Raw genomic sequence first — 15,193 nt, forward strand, 5'->3', positions numbered from 1 at the left:
GGGAGGGAGGAAAAGTGGAAGGAAGAAAATAACAAGTGTTGATGAGGGAGTTGAGAAACTGAACCCTTGTATATAGTTGATAGAATGTTAAATGATTTACTATGAAAAGCAGTATGGAGGTTCCTCAAACAATAAAAAGAGAATTACTATATTACCCAGCAATATCCTTCTGAGTTTTTATCCAAAACAGCTGAATCAGATCTCAAAGAGATATCTGCATTCCCTTGTTGACAATAGCCAAGAGATGGAAACAACCTAAATGTCCATCAACGATTACGGATAAAGAAATGTGGGAGGAGACTGGCAAAGATGGCAGAGAAGGAAGACCCTGAGCTCACCTCCCCTCATGGGCATACCAAAATTACATCTATTCACGGAACAACCACTGATGAAAAAGACCAGAACCTACCACAAAGGATCGTCAAGAACTAAATATATAAAGGAACCACAAAGAGATGGGTAGGAGGGGTGGAGTCACGGTATAGTGAAATACCATATCCCCACGTAGGTGACCCCCCTAACGGGAGAATAATTACAATTGCAGAGGTTCTCCCCAGGGAGTGAGGTGTCTGAGCCCCACACTGGGCTCCCAGGCCTGATGGTCCTGCAACAGGAAGATGCGCCTCCAGAACATCTGGCTTTGAAGGCCAGCGGACTTACTTTCAGTAGTCCCAGGGGGCTGAGGGAAATAGAGACTCCACTCATAAAGGCACACACAGAATCTCACATGCTCTGGGACCCAGGGTAGAAACAGTAACTTGAAAGGAGCCTGGGTCAGAAATACCCGCTGATACTGGAGAGTCTCCCAGAGAGGCAGGAGGCAACTGGAGCTCACCCTGGGGGCATAAACATTGGCAGCAGCCATTCTGGAGAGCTCATTCTGCCACATGGACACTGGTGCTGTCAAGTGCCATTCTGGAATCCTCCCTCTGCCCAACAGTCTGCAGGCACCAGTACTTGCCTAAGGCCAAGGAGCTAAGCGGGTGGGGACACAGCCTCACCCACCAGCAGAGAGGCTGCCTTAAGATCCTCTGACCTCACAGCCACCCCTGCACACAGCCCTGCCCACCAGAGGCCTGGAACCCAGCTCCAAACAGCACTGCACAGGCACAGACCCAGGACCTCCAGGGCCCTGAGCCAGAGAACCAAGGACTCAGCTCAAAACACCCACTGGTCAGGCGCCAGTCCCAGAATCCCCAGCTCTGCCCACCAGCAAGCCTGCTCTCGCCTCAGGACCCACCAGCAGGTAGGTGAGAACCCCAGGAGAATGACAGCCCCACAGCATGCAGACCCAGTCCACATAGCAGTAGGCTAGCCCTGGGACCAGCTGGGCCCCTGCCTTGTCAACCAGTAAGCCTGCCCTAGCCTTGGGACCAGCCTCATGTACCATGAGCAGACACCAGTCACAGGACCACCACAGGCCCACAATCTGCAAATCCAGCCCAACCATTAGCAGGCCAGCACCAACCGAGACCTACTGGACCTCAGACCTGCCCACCAGTTAGCCTACGCTAGGTCCAGCACCAGCCTCACCCAGCAGAGGGCAGACGCCCAGCCCCAGAACAATGATAGTCCTGCAGACTGCACACCCAACCCACCCATCAAAAGGCCAGCATGTGCCCTGGGACTCGCTGGGCCCCAGCCCTGACAAACAGCCGGCCAACACAAGCTTCTGGACACCCCAGAACCCACAGCCTGCTCTGTCAGGAACCAGCCCCACCTATCAGTGGTCCCATACCAGCTGTGGGAATAACCTGACTAGGGCCAACCAAGCCTACCAGGTTGCCTACAGTACTCAGCCCACCACAACAGAAGGACCAACACAGCCCACATAGGGGGAAATCCTGAGGAATACAGCTCCAATGATGAGAGGGGAGTGTGCTGCTGGGACACACTGGACATCTCCCACAAAAGGCCATTTCTCCAAGGTCAGGAACTATAACCAACCTAGCAGATACATAGAAATAAAAACAGCAAGTTAGAAAAAATGAGGTGACAGAAGAACATGTTCCAAATGATGGAAAAAGATAAAACCACAGAAGAAGAACTAAGTGCAGTAGAGATATGTAATCTACTCAAGAAAGAGTTCAGGGTAATGATTGTTAAGATGATCAAAGAACTTGGGAGAAGAATGGATACACAGAGCAAGAAGTTAGTAGTTTTTAACAAAGAGTTGGAAAATATAAAGAACAACCAAACAGAGATGAAGAATATAATAAATGACATGAAAAAGACACTAGAAAGAATCAAGAATAGACTAAATGAAAGAGAGGAATGGATCAGTGAGGTGGAAGACAAAGTAGCAGAAATCACTGACAATGAACAGAAAAAAGAAAAAAGAATGAAAAGAAATGAAGACAGTTTAAGAGATCTCTGACACCAACAATCATACGAACACTCACATTATAGCAGTTCCAGAAGAAGAAGAGAGAGATAAAGGGGCAGAGAACATATTTGAAGACATGATAGCTGAAAACTTCCCTAACCTGGGATCAGTAACAGACATCCAAGTCCAGGAAGCACAGAGTCCTGAACAGGTCAACCCAAAGAGGAACAAACCAAGATACATTGTAATTAAAATGTCAAAAATTAAACATAAAAAGAGAAGATTAAAAGCAGCAAGGGAAAAGTAACAAGTTACACACAAGGGAACTCCCAGAACACTATTAGTTGACTTTTCAACAGAAACTGCAGGTAAGAAGAAAGCGGCATGATAAATTTAAAGCTAAAAAAAAAAAAAGTGATGAAGAGAAAAAACTGACGGGCTTCCCTGGTGGCACAGTGGTTGAGAGTCCGCCTGCCAATGCAGGGGACGCGGGTTTGTGCCCCAGTCTGGGAAGATCCCACATGCCGCAGAGCGGCTGGGCCCGTGAGCCATGGCCGCTGAGCCTGCGTGTCCAGAGCCTGTGCTCTGCAACGGGAGAGGCCACAACAGTGAGAGGCCCGCATACCGCAAAAAAAAAAAAAAAGAAAAGAAAAAAGAAAAAAACTGACAACCAAGAATACTCTACCCAGCAAGGCTCTCATTCAGATTTGATAAAGACATCAGAAATTTTACAGACAAGCAAAAGCTAAAGGACTTCAGCACCACCAAACCAGTTTACAAGAAATGTTAAAGAGACTTCTCTAAGGGAAAAGGAAAGGCCACAGCTAGAAACAGGAAAATTACAATGGAAAAAGCTCAGTGGTAAAGGTAAATATACAGTAAAGGTATTTTTAAAATAGTGCTGCATTTACAGAGAAATCATAATTGAGAAGAAATGCAATAAGATACACCTAAATGATTAAAACCCTTAGATGTCATTACTATTTGCCAGAATTGTAGGCCTGGGCCCTGGAAGTAACTCTCAGACATCTCTGTGAGGTTGAAAATATAAATATAGTCCAATTAAGTGAACACACGTGTCACTTGTTTCATGCTGCACAAGGGTCATTCCCATCCTGTTCAATTAACAAGTATTCCCTGGTGAAATGCTCTGGAATAGATAACCCACATTAATGCTACAGGAAAAACATTGTTCTCGAACTCTTTCAGGAAATGACTTTAAACTATTCTTTGTGATTTCTGAATTGAACACAAAATTCAGGATAGAGTATGATTAAAACACATTTATACCCACACTGTGTGCCCCATCATTGGTGTACACACACAACAAGCATAGATACACAAAAGTTCCCTTGGCTGTCTGTGTTCCACATCCTCCCTCCTCCATCTGAGGGGTGACAACCATGACCCCTATGAAAGATGTGGCCACCCCTGTAATGTTTCCAAGGACGTCACTGGAGAAGAGAGCCAACTGTTAAGGTCAGAGTGACAGAGCATAGCATCACCCACTGTTGGTTCTTCTCAACTCCTCCACAAGGCAGTGGGCTTCCTCTTGAACTCGGTCCTCAATGCTCCTCTTCCCCATCCCGAAATTCCGCAGGGTCATGAGGGAGAAGCGCCAGGTCTCCTCCCATATTTTCCCATTGTTGAACATGATTCCTACCGGGAGGGGAAACAGAAACTAGGGGGGAGGTGCTAGGGAAGGAGGAGTGAGCTGACACTTGGCAGCCTTTCAGGTGAACCAAGCTCTGCTGGGGGCTCTTCATATTCCTGTTTGTATCCTCTCCACCCCCACCCATTATCAATGCTGAACATGTGCACATGCACACCTACCATGTCCCTTAGTAGCTCTTTCAAGCATTGGGACACTGCCTCTTCTAGAAAACTCCTCTCCCAGATCAATCAGCCTCCTTCACTGCTTCATATCCATGCAAGACCACCGTTGGCTTCATTCCAAAATACACAGTGAACACAGGGCCATAGACTTTTGAGAGTTGGGAATGGACATACATGTAAGAGCAAAAGTCAATATATTGTGCCTGACGTGGAATATATTATCATCCTACTATTATGTTTTTATTCTGCCACATGGAGCCTAAAATATTTCTGTATTTATTACATAAATATTATGGTGATTGTTATAGCTACCACTTATAGCTACCACTGATGTGTCAGGCAATGGCCCGAGTAGTTGGTACACAGATTACAATTAATCCTCGTATCAGCACCTTCAGCAGGTTTATTTGCCCCACTTATAAATAAGGAAACTGAGGTTAAGGAATTCTGTTCCATTTCCAGCATTCCAGGGCTACTATAAAGAGGATTCAGATTTGAAGCTCTTCGTATTCACCCCTCTGATCCTTGAGAATTGTACCGATTCTCAATGCCCACCTCTGGACCAACAGCCAGCTGACTGCTTCAGAATCACCTGTAGAGCAGTCATTAGAATTCTGATTCTGTAGCCCTATGATGAATACTAGAATCTATATTATAAAAAATAAATGCAAATAATTTCAATGCCCAGCCTAGTTTGAGATCTGCTGGTATTACTAACACAGAAAGAAAGCAGGCATCATACAGGCAGTGCCAGGACGTGCAGCATCTCGTGGAAGAAGAGTATCTTCCATCCTGCAGCATTCATAGGCTACAGACAGCAGCTCCCTGCAGAATCCAAATGAACACCATTACCATCAGTTGGACCCTGACTGATGACTACTTTCTTTCATTCACTCATGCTGGTCCTGATCCCAAGCTACTTCCTTAACATCAGGCACAATGCCCTTCTTCAGAAAAGTTCTCTTTTCATGGCCATCTGAACAAAACACACAGCTTATATAGTATATGACTTCTGGAAGAAAATTTCGAATCACAAAACACTTCACCTACCACTTACCTTCAGTGCCAAATCATAGCAAATGGCTGTGAAACAAAGAAGGGAAGAAACACTACAAGCTTTTGACACTTTATTATTTTGATTCTACCATACAAACACCTAAATGTTTCTCTACTCACAAAACACATTACTTTGCTCATCTATTTATGACAATGACAGGCCTGAAAAGGCAAGAAAAAGGTCAAAATTTATAGGAAGTAATTTACCTCACGCTGACCTGTTTTGACAGTGTGCCCATGACAATATGTATTAGTTTCATCATTGGGATTAACTTACTTACCGTTTGCAAGACAGTGAAGAAGCATAAAACCTACTTACATTGGTTAAGGATTTGCTGATGTCCTTAACATCTAATATCTAAGGATATTTCCAGGAATTGGGGGAGGAGTGGGGGCCAGGAGGGAGCTGCCCTTTCCCAGAGCTCTGTTTCCAGAGTGACAGGAGAAGCAGACAGGAGAGACAGAGCACAGCCGGATCCACAGAAACCTTCTCTTCTTACTCAGACAGCTGGGAGCCTGAAATCTAAAGCTTTTATAACAGTCCCTGCTAATTCAGCTTGTGCCTCTCTGATAGAAACAGACCAATCAAGTACAGCCACTTTGCACTCCCATTCTGAGTAGACCTTGCCCCACTGATAAAAATAAACTTTTAGTCTTGTTTTCTCTGTGTCCAAGGACACTCTGGAGATTCTGGTTTAACTGTACTGGGATTGGGTCGAGGTATTGATAATTTTTTAGAAAAGGGGAGAGGGGAGTCCCACTGCGCAGCCAGGATTGAGAACCATTGAAATAAATAATTTGAGGCCGAAAAAAGGCTTATAACTCTGGATTCAAACAATGACCAGTTGGGGATTTATGACTCTGAGGCCAATTGGTGTATTCTATGCCTTTTTTTTATTTTGTTTTTTTTAAGAAACAAAACAAAATAAAATGACACAGGATGGGAGAGACCACTACAATACTGATAAATGAACAAAAAATTTATATCCTGAATGTAGAAAAATTCCTATGAATCCATTAAAAAAAAGAAAACATAAATATAGGAATAAAAAAACCCTGAACATCTTCATGATGCAGGAAATCAAAATGGTCAACAAACCAAATGATCAACAAAAAGTACTTATTACTTTTTTTTCTTTGAATTTTATTTTATACAGCAGGTTCTTATTACTTATCCATTTTATACATATTAGTGTATATATGTCAATCCCAATCTCCCAATTCATCACACCACCACCCCACCCCTCCCCCACTTCCCCCTTAGTGTCCATACGTTTGTTCTCTACATCTGTGTCTCAATTTCTGCCCTGCAAACTGGTTCATCTGTACCATTTTTCTAGGTTCCACGTATTTGCGTTAATATACGATATTTGTTTCTCTCTGACTTACTTCACTCTGTATGACAGTCTCTAGATTCATCCACGTCTCTACAAATGACCCAATTTCGTTCCTTTTTATGGCTGAGTAATATTCCATTGTATATATGTGCCACATCTTCTTTATCCATTCATCTGTTGATGGACACTTAGGTTGCTTCCATGTCCTGGCTATTGTAAACAGTGCTGCAATGAACATTGGGGTGCATGTGTCTTTTTGAATTATGGTTTTCTCTGGGTATATGCCCAGTAGTGGGATTGCTGGGTCATACGGTAATACTATATTTAGTTTTTTGTTTTTTTTTTTTTGCTGTATGCAGGCCTCTCACTGTTGCGGCCTCTCCCGTTGCGGAGCACAGGCTCCAGACGCGCAGGCCCAGCGGCCATGGCTCACGGGCCCAGCCGTTCCGCGGCATATGGGATCTTCCCGGACCGGGGCGCGAACCCGCGTCCCCTGCATCGGCAGGCAGACTCTCAACCACTGCGCCACCAGGGAAGCTCCCTATATTTAGTTTTTTAAGGAACCTCCATACAGTTCTCAATAGTGATTCTATCAATTTACATTCCCACCAACCATGCAAGAGGGTTCCTTTTTCTCCACACCCTCTCCAGCATTTGTTATTTATAGATTTTCTGATAATGTCCATTCTAACTGGTGTGAGGTGATACCTCATTGTATTTTTGATTTGCATTTCTCTAATAATTAGTGATGTTGAGCAGCTTTTCATGTGCTTCTTGGCCATCTGTATGTCTTTTTTTTTTTTTTTTTTTTTTGCAGTACGTGGGCCTCTCACTGTTGTGGAGCACAGGCTCAGCGGCCATGGCTCACGGGCCTAGCCGCTCCGTGGCATGTGGGATCTTCGCACGAACCCGTGTCCCCCCCCTCGGCAGGTGGACTCTCAACCACTGCGCCACCAGGGAAGCCCTGTATGTCTTCTTTGGAGAAATGTCTATTTAGGTCTTCTGCCCATTTTTTTACTGGATTTTTTTTTTTTTTAATATTGAGTTGCATGAGCTGTTTATATATTTTGGAGATTAATCCTTTGTCCGTTGATTTGTTTGCAAATATTTTCTCCCATTCCGAAGGTTGCCTTTTCATCTTGTTTGTAGTCTGCTTTGCAAAAGCTTTTAAGTTTCATCAGGTTCCATTTGTTTATTTTTGTTTTTATTTCCATGACTCTAGGAGGTGGATCAAAAAAGATCTTGCTGTGATTTATGTCAAAGAGTGGTGTTCTTCCTATGTTTTTCTCTAAGAGTTTTAGAGTGTCCGGTCTTACATTTAGGTCTCTAATCCATTTTGAGTTTATTTTTGTGTATGGTGTTAGGAAGTGTTCTAATTTCATTCTTTTACATGCAGCTGTCCAGTTTTCCCAGCACCACTTACTGAAGAGACTGTCTTTTCTCCATTGTATATTCTTGCCTCCTTTGTCATAGATTAGTTGACCATAGGTGCGTGAGTTTATCTCTGGGCTTTCTATCCTGTTCCACTGATCTATATTTGTTTTTGTGCCAGTACCATATTGTCTTGATTACTATAGCTTTGTAGTATAGTCTGAAGTCAGGGAGTCTGATTCCTCCAGTTCTGTTTTACCCCCAAGACTGCTTTGGCTATTTGGGGTCTTATGTGTTTCCATACAAATTTTAAGATTTTTTATTTTGTTTTTTAATGTTTATCTTTTAATGTTATATCTAACACTAGGACACTTTGTCTTTAAAAATGAAAGGTTTTTAAATATTTTAATGTACTGTATTAATATTACATTTGCCTATACATAATATAGTTACTGATGACATATTTAAGATCCTTTAAAAATCAGAATGGAATAACTATAGTTCAGACACCTAAAATGAAGCCACATACTCATTGTGGATGTGTTTAGATATGTTCCTGCATCACTGAGAACTTGAATTCCCAACTGTGTCAAACTCAAGGACTCCACCAGCCATTTTCAAAACAATATATGCTAACAGGTGCTTGCTACAATTTTGTATGTTCAAAGTTCCCCTCCCCCTTCACAACTATGTAACCATTTCGAACCCCAACCAATTCTTGCTTACAAGCATCCTTACATATTGTCATCTACAATTCTAATTCTTGACAAAAAGTTATGTGCCCTTGTGGTTTTCTGCCTTTATAAATTTCCCCATTTTAGTCTGGAAGAACACAATTTAAGTGCTTCTTGGATCTGTGTCTCCTGGGCTATAGTCCTAACAAACCCCCAATAAACACCGCTTGATTTCAACCAGATCTACATTCTTGGAATTCATGGTTAACACTAACTTAATTCAAACATCTTGAATGACCAAAGATAAAGTAATTATATAAGTAAATGTACATGACTCTTTCCTTGAAACTCCACATCTACCCCACCAAAATAAACATTGGAAGGTAGAGACTGTAATTTTGTATTTTTCAAATGAGTGAAAGGAAGATTCTGGGTAAACAGAAATGTCCAGTGTCACATAGCTCATAATTAATAAAACCAGGATTTAAACTGAGATTTTCTGATGCCCACTGTGATGCACTCTCATATATACCACACCTGCCTCAAGAACGATTTTAGAAAAACAAAACCAAACCCCAAAAATGTTACTCTGAATACACACCCAACTGATTGTTCACAAAATAACAGGCTTCACAACAAATAGATGTCCCTGAACTCCAAGGAAAAAGGGTCACAGATTCTCAGTTCCAGAGTGGGCATCATTAAGTTCCAACCAATTCCAGAAAGGTGTCTTGTTCCCTAAGTACCTAAGGAAATTAATTTTTAATACCTGCTGAGAAAGCCATGAAGTAGTCACTCTTCTTAAAGTTGCCACTCTCATCCAGGAAGTGGACTGGGTCAAACACCTCTGGGTTGGGGAATTCTTTGTCATCATGTAGCACAGAACTCAGCAATGTTACTATAGTCGTGCCCTGGAATGAAAGATGAAGATAAATGAATTATAAAGAGGTCGTGGAGCGGTAGAAATGTTACAAGTCATTTAGTCCCATTTTTTGATCTAGACATGAGGAGTCCCAGGTCCAAAGAAGGGCAGCAGCAATTCCAGACAGACAGACCAAGTAATAAACAGGGATGAGTTTAAGACCAGTGGCAGTGATGTTACTAAAGTGGCCTTCAATAGCATTTGAAGTACTGTGTACTTGGTTACTTGGGTGCTAGATCTCTGAATCCCCTTTACTTATCACAACGTTTGCACACTGCTGTCTGTATCCCACCCTTGACTCTATTTCATCATTTCAGCTTTCTTACATCTCATTTGTGGATCATAGTTTAAAATGGAAGCCTCTGAGGGCTCTTGAAAAGTCAGATGTATTTGGAATCTGTTTATAGGGCTTTTTAAAATAGAGGTCTGACCTGATCAAAAATGGCATCTGGCAAATCCATACAGAGACAGATTAGTGGCTGTCAGGGGCTGTAAGGAGTGAGGAATGGGCAATGACTGCTTAACGGGTGGTGGATTTCCTTTTGCAGTGATGAAAATGTTCTGGAACTAGATAGTAGCTATGGTTGCACAACACTGTGAATGTACTAAATTTCACTGAATTGTACACTTTAAAATAGCTAAAATGGTCATTTTTATGTTATACTTATTTTACCACAGTAAGAAAGAAAATTTTCCCAAGAGGAAAAGTGACTTCTTAGATAATATCAACAAGTACACTAACAACTACTGAGCATTTATCTTTGGGATGAAATTTGTTTCTCTTAATTTTAAAATGTGGGGGAACACTTCGTTATGGATGAATTCTAGATTAAAAAAAACAGATGATAAAATTAGAAAAATTCTCATTTTTCAACAATTCAAGTAAAGATCATCAATTAATGCTAAAACTGTTGGATGAATGATTTGGGAAACAGTATATTCACAAGGTCTTAAAGTACCATGCCATAGATTTTTAATTAATTACCTATGAAAACAGAACCTCAGTAATGGAGAGATATGGCAGATTTCTCCTTAATAAGTGATCACCTTAGCATCACCCATAATGGGATAAGCTGACATTACACGTCTTCAGCCGAAATGTGATGCAGTGGGACATACACAACATCACCTAAGTAATTTTCTTGTCAAATACATACAACTGGAATCTAATCTCAAGAAAACAATCACATAAATCCAGACTGAGGAACGTTTAACATGACAATTGTCCTGGACTCTTCGAAATTGTCAGTGTATTAAAATGAAATAAACATAGGAAAAGGAACTGTTCTTGATAACAGGGGAGTAAAGGGGCAGATAATCAAATTAAATACTTGTTCCTTGATTGGACACTAGATGCCCCCTCAAAAAAAGCTACACAAGATATTTTAGGATAATTGAGAAAATGTAATTATAGTATATATATATCAGAAAAAAATATTATATAGATGATAATTCCTTTAGTGTGAATGCTTTTATTGTTATGTAGATAAAGTCCTTGTTCATTTGTTCTTAGAAGATACATACTGAAGTATTTAGGTGTTAAGTGTGATAGACAGATGACAGACAGACAGGTAGTTACAATATAGATATATACACAATTTCATATGTATTTCATATATTATATATATATATATCCATTGTACGTTTAAATACTATTTAAATTTTAAAACCTTTTAAATTCAAAATTGGGGGTAATTGCACCCCTTAAGTTTATCGTATTTAAGGTCTATAATTTTGTTTTTAAAATTATTGCCTTGCATATTTTTAAACAAATAATACTGGAAAATGTTACTTTAAGATTTTAAAAGCAGGTATATTTTCAGCAAATGGTGCTGGGACAAGTAGATAACCATAAAGAAAAGAAATGAAATATGACCATTACTTCACTCCATAAGTAAAAATGAACTTTAAATGGATCATAGAGCTAAATATAAACGCTAAAAGTATAAAACTTGAAAAAGAAAAGCATAAATATTTGATAGCATGTGCTGGAAAATAAATATGACACAAAAGCCCAACTCATAAGAGAAATAATCGATAAACTGGACTTCATAAAAATTTTAAACTATGTTTTTTTTTTAAACTTCTGCTCATTGAAGGACATTCTTAGAAACCAAAAAAAGAAAGAAAATGACACAAACCGGGAGTAAACATGTGCAACACTGAGACATGACAAACGGATTGCATACTAAAGAACTGCAATAATTAAATAAAGCAAACTCAATAAAAAATAGGACTTTGAGCAAACACTATCAGTGAACACATACGAATGGCCCATCAACACATGAAAAGAAGCCAAATATCATTATTCACCGAGAAAATAGAAGTAAAACAAAATGAGATATCACTACACAACCCCTTCAGTGTCTAAAATTTAGAGGGTGCGGCGGCAAGTGTTGGGGCGCGGAAGTCGGTGGGCACGCAGACGGCGCACCCTGGTTCCATTCAGGGCCAGCGGCCACGTGCTTGCCCGGGTTCCGGCCTCTTAGCCAGCACAATGCAAACCGTAAACAACACAACAGTGTGGGGAGGAGCCTCTGCCTCTCGAGCTTTCTTTGCCTAGTCTCCGGCCTCAAGAAGCTTCAGGCGAAGGGCCGTCTTTCCGCCCCCAGTTCCCGCGCCGCGCGGGACCCGCAACTCTGCCACCGGCTCCGGAGCTGAGAGCGCTGCCAGGCTGTCGCGCCAGGATGGGGGATGAGCAAGTCGGGCGCTATACCTGGTCCAGGCAGCACCGCCCCACCTGCCCTGCGCCCTCGGAGGGGAGGCACGTGTCACAGGTTGGACCACGTCGCACGGCGCCTCGCTGCCGCCAACCCCTAGGCACTCCCTGTGCTGCAAAAAAGCGTGTCCGGGGAGGCCACCGCTTCAGCAGTGAGGCCTGCCTCCACCCGCCGTCTGACCCTGTCTGCGCGGGATCTGGAGCTGGACTCCAGCCGGGCTGAGCCTCAGCCCGCTCAGGAACTATGGGTACCACCAGCGAGCGGAAAGGGGTGCGGCTTCACGGGGCGGCGCCAAGGCCCCGACCTTTAACCCCTGATCCCCGCCCCACCTTCCACGTGGGGCGAGCCAGACATCTGACACGCGCCTGCAAGCCCTTACACGGAAAAGCGAGAAAACCTCCAGCGTTAGCACAACAGACAATCAGTTCCACCAAAGTTAACAACGATGCTTTAAATGTTTTATTTTTTTCGCTTTAAAAATATTTACAGATCTGAAATATCTCCCCTTTCGCCCCTACCCATACTCAGGACAAGAGAAACGGAAAGAGGCGTTGAGATGATTGTTCAAAGCCCCCAAGGGCCGGCTTGGCCGGCCATGTGTCCGGGTACATAAATACAGGTGTGTATGTGGGGAGAGGCGTGTACTTGGTTTGGTGTTTTTCTGATTTTTTTTTTTCCCTACCAGTCAATATCGTTCTGGCCAAAACTCCCTTTCCCACCACCACCCAAGAACAGCCCCTCCAGAATGGTTTTCAAAACGTATTGGATTGTTTTGGTAGAACGAGGTGATCTGGCTGGAGGAATGCCGATAAATACCAGAAACAAAACAAAAAATAGGGCAGAGGCCATAAATAAATAATAAATTAAAAATAAAATGAAATAAAATTTAAGAACACTAACAACGGCAAGTGTTGGAGGGTACCTACCTCCAGCAATTGGAACTTTCATATATTGCTAGTAGGAGGGAAAAATGTCACAGCCGTATTAGAAAACAGTTTGGTGGGTTTTTAAAATAAAGTTAAACTTTAAATAAAGTTAAACATTTAACTTATTTAAACTTTAAATAAAGTTAAACATTTAACTTTAAACTCCCACTCCTCGGTATTTACCCAAAAGAAATGAAAATTTATGTCCACACAAAAACCTGTATCAAATGTTTAAAGCACCTTTACTCAAATAGCCCAAAACTAGAAGCAACCCAAATATCCATCAATTAGTGAATGAATAAACAATTTGTGGCACTCCACATGATATCCACTCATCGATAAAGAAGGAATAATCCATTGATATATGCAATAACAAGGATGAATCTCAAAGATATTCTGCCACATAAAAAAGAGATAAAGGCATATATTGATTACAAGTTATTTCATTTATGTCACATTATACTGCACTCCTGAAAAGGCAAAACTGTAGGACCAAAAGCAGATCAGCGGTTACCAAGGGCAAGAACTGGGGGAAATGGATTGTTTGCAAAAGGAGAATAAGGAAACTCTTTGAGATGATGAAAATGTTTGATATCTTAGTTGTGGTGGTAGTTACATAATTTCACATACTGATCAAAACTCTTTAGACTCTACACTTAGAAAGGTGATTTTTCTTCTATATAACTTATACCTCAAGTAAAAAACAGAGGAATACATTAAGTCACAAAAAGCACGTATGGTAAAAGGTAAGTCTCCTTCCCATCTAACTACACAAATTTATTTAGACTTTCCAAAAACAACCATTCCCACCAACTAGTTATATACCTTCCAGAGATATTATGCATATCAGGCAGATAATCCTATATACATTTATGCCACTTACCACTTTCTTCTTTTTTTACCCAATGACAAGCATCCAGTGGATCTTGATTTTTTTCTTTAATTAAAATAATTTAGGGACTTCCCTCGTGGCTCAGTGGTTAAGAATCCGCCTGCTGATGCAGGCGACATGGGTTCGAGCCCTGGTCCGGGAAGTTCCCACATGCTGTGGAGCAACTAAGCCCGTGTGCTACAACTACTGAGCCTGCGCTCTAGAGCCCGCGAGCCACAACTACTGAGCCCGCATGCCTAGAGCCCATGTTCTGCAACAAGAGAAGCCACCGCAATGAGAAGCCCTCGCACCGCAATGAAGAGTAGCCCCCACTCGCCACAACTAGAGAAAGCCTGCACATAGCAATGAAGACTCAATGCAGCCAAAAATAAAAAATAGATAAATTTATTTTAAAAATTACTACTTTTATTTCCTGATTTATCCATTTTTAGACAATGTATAATGACTTTCTGATAAGTGAGATGAGGGTTTACATCTCAACCACCACCCCATACAAAATAAGTACCCACAAACAGACACAGACACACACACACACACACAACTTCCCCTCACTCAATTTTCCACAATATATTTATATCACAATTTTTTATTATATCACTATTCATTGTTTATATCATTATGACTAAGACAACTATGATTATGTTGACTCTTTTGTACATTCTTGGTCTTTTAACATGTATTTCAATTCCTAATTTTTAGATGCCAATTTAGAATTATTGCAAATGCTCAGGCAGATGTTTCAAACTCTTAGTAATTAATTTTCTAATTACTGGGAAGCCTCAATTTATCATTTATCTTTTGTTCTTGGTGTCTCCTCTCCCAACTGCTTTATCCACCTAGTCCATTTTGAAATAGATGTTTTCTAAACCTTGTGCCCAGCACCCTCTCTGAAACCTCCATTTTCCTACATGAGATCTCCTGACTCTTCAGGAATAACTCTCATTTGTAATTAATTTATCATCATTTCAATGGGGTTCTGACCCAGAAAAACATAATTTGCTTAAAGATTTTTTTTTAATTTTAAAAAAAATTGTTCATAAAAGTTAAAGCTATTGCCCTGAAAGGAAATTCTTATGGCAAACACCATTTTTCTGGACTCAAGACTTCTGGAATAATAAAATTGCTTTTTAAGT

The 15,193-nt window shown here is 41.3% G+C and overlaps 1 pseudogene; it reads right to left on the reverse strand.

Moving 5' to 3' along the window:
• The window catches only part of LOC101330620 (cytochrome P450 2C18-like), a 59,336-nt pseudogene that overhangs the window by 15,514 nt on the left and 28,629 nt on the right, over window positions 1-15,193 (reverse strand).

Source organism: Tursiops truncatus, chromosome 16 (genome assembly GCF_011762595.2).
Source record: "Tursiops truncatus isolate mTurTru1 chromosome 16, mTurTru1.mat.Y, whole genome shotgun sequence".
NCBI lineage: Eukaryota > Metazoa > Chordata > Mammalia > Artiodactyla > Delphinidae > Tursiops > Tursiops truncatus.